The following is a 3027-nucleotide window of genomic DNA, read 5'->3' as shown; positions in this document are numbered from 1 at the left end:
GTTCTCCGGGGAGGGGGGGTGAGTCACGGCGCGTGCGTGTGCGTGTGTGCGCGCGTGTCCCGGGCGCCTGGGTTCCCTGAGCGTGCGCGTGTCAGTGCGGGATGGAGCGGTTGTGTATCTGTGTGTGCTTGTGTATCAGTGCATGTGCCGCTGTGCGTGCGTGTGTGTGCACAGTCATGTGCATGTATCAGTGTATGACCGGGCGATTGTGTAGCTGTGCGCGTGACGGCGCGTGCGTGTGCGTGTGTGCGCGCGTGTCCCGGGCGCCTGGGTTCCCTGAGCGTGCGCGTGTCAGTGCGGGATGGAGCGGTTGTGTATCTGTGTGTGCTTGTGTATCAGTGCATGTGCCGCTGTGCGTGCGTGTGTGTGCACAGTCATGTGCATGTATCAGTGTATGACCGGGCGATTGTGTAGCTGTGCGCGTGCACGTGAGTGTGTATCAACGTGTTTGTGCGTGTGTGTCAGTGCGTGATTGAGCGATTGTGTGTCTGTGTGTGTGCACGCGCGCACGGGAGTATGTGCGTGTGTGTCATGGTGTACCAGTGCATGTGTGTCACTGTGTGTGTGTGTCCCGGATGCCTGGGCTCCCCCTGCGTACATGTCAGTATAAGCGTGTGTGTGTATGTGTGCGCACAATGATGTGCATGTATCAGTGCATGACTGCAATTGTGTATGTGTATATGTGTGCATCTGAGTGTACACAGTGGGGGTGACTGTGTATGTGTGTGTATGGGCTACCTGGGTTCCCCATGTGCGCCCGAGCATGTCACTGTGTGGGTGTGCAATGGTGTGCGTGTCACTGTGTGCATGCCCAATTGTGTATCTGTGTGTGTTTGCATGACAGTGTGTGCAATGGGGGGTGTGATTGTCCATCATTGTGTGTATGTATGTGTGTGTGTGTGTGTGTGTGTGTGTGTGTGTGCATGAAATGGTGTGCAGGCATCAGTGCATGACCACAGGACTGCATCTGTGTGTGTTCACGTGCACATGAGGGTGTGCCATGGGGGGTGATTATGTATCCATTCACGTGTGTCACTGTGCGCAAGTGCTTGTGTCTGTCTCCTGTGGGGGTTGTGGGAGTGTGAGTGTGCTGTTGTGCAAATGCAATTGTGCATGTGTGTGATGTATTGAGTGTGATGCTTTGTGTATCAGGGGTGCAACGTGTGCGTGTGATTGTGTGCGTCTCCCTGTGCAACTGTGTCTTGTGGGGTGTGTGAACATGCAATGATACGTGCATGTCAGGGCGGGTGATTGTGCAGTTGGGTGTCTATGTGTGGGCACATGTGTGTGCAATAGTGTGGGTGAGTGTGCAATTGTGCACGTGCCTGCAATTGTATGCTGGTGTGTGCGGGTAGTTGCATGTATGATTGTGTGTACATGTCTCATTGTGCGAGTGTGTGTGCATGTGTGTGTTTGTGCAATGGCACATGTGTTTGCATGCAATTGTGTGTGCATGTGTGTGCCATTGTGTGACACTGTGTGTGTGCACATCTGAATGTGCGCAATGGTGGGTGGGTGTGCACGTGACTGCGTGTGTATGCACGTGCCATTGTGCAATGCTGTATGTGTACACGTCTGTGATTGTGAAATTGTGCAACTGTGTGTGTGTGAGATCATGTGTGCATGTATGGGGAGCTGTGATTGTGCATTAGTGTGAGCATGAGTGTGTGTGCGTGCAATTGTGTATCTGGCTGTGTGATTGGATGTGCACCTGTTTATATATACCTACGTGTGTGTGTGATGGTTGTGTACCAGTGTTTGTGTATGTCTGTACAATTGTGTATCTGTATGTGTGTGCAACCTCATATCCCTGTGTGCGTGAGTGGGTGTTGCTCTTGTGTGTAGCCACATGTGTCATTATGTGTCTCTGCGTGTCATTGGGTTGTGTGCTTGTGCATGATTGTGTAACCCCATGTATGTTGCTGTGTGTGTGCTGTTGTGTACTGGTGTGTGTGTACTTCTGTGTCCCTGCACGTGTGTGGGCATTGCCCTACATACAAGGGCACAGTGACACACTTGCTGCAATGCACATGTGTACAGCTGCACATGCACACATACGATTGCACACCGCTACGCAATGACACAGGATCAGAGCAACGCACCAGAGCACATGCAGGTACACAACGGTGCACTGACACATACTGACACACACACTAATGCACAATCAGTCACACACACACCAATGAATAACTGCAAATATGTGCACAACACCCAGACACACACAGAACCACACATGCACACAGTCACACACCCTGACACACAACTGTGCACACACATATGCACGATTGCACATGCACACACAGTTGCACCCCCGGAATACACAAGTGCACACACACGCTGACGCACAATTGCACATGCACAAACACACAATGGTATATGTACAGACCGTGCATGCACACACACTGAGACACACAAGCACCCACAGGATCAACTATCACACTGCCACACACACATACATACACTGATGTCCAACCCGCACAAACACACGCACAGATAGCACCCCCAACACACATTGACACACACACACGGATGCACCCCTGCACACACAACGCCCCATTCCCACTCGTACACACACAAAGATACACAATCCCACACAGACACACGCTGAAGCACAATCGTGCCCAGTGAAACACAACCATGGCTTCACACACAGCGCTGCACACCCCGCACGCGCCAGGAGAGGTACCCGTGCACACATGCAGAGGTGCACAACTGTGTGTGCATCCACACACACACCAGTGCACAATCGCACACGTGTGTACAAGCTGACTGGGGCCCACCCACCAATCCCACACAGACACACGCTGAAGCACAATCGTGCCCAGTGAAACACAACCATGGCTTCACACACAGCGCTGCACACCCCGCACGCGCCAGGAGAGGTACCCGTGCACACATGCAGAGGTGCACAACTGTGTGTGCATCCACACACACACCAGTGCACAATCGCACACGTGTGTACAAGCTGACTGGGGCCCACCCACGCAGGGCTATGCAGTAACACGGCTCTTTGTACAGGGGGGTGTG

This window comes from Alligator sinensis, unplaced genomic scaffold (genome assembly GCF_000455745.1).
Source record: "Alligator sinensis unplaced genomic scaffold, ASM45574v1 scaffold1511_1, whole genome shotgun sequence".
Lineage (NCBI taxonomy): Eukaryota > Metazoa > Chordata > Crocodylia > Alligatoridae > Alligator > Alligator sinensis.
This window is presented reverse-complemented; position numbering follows the sequence as displayed.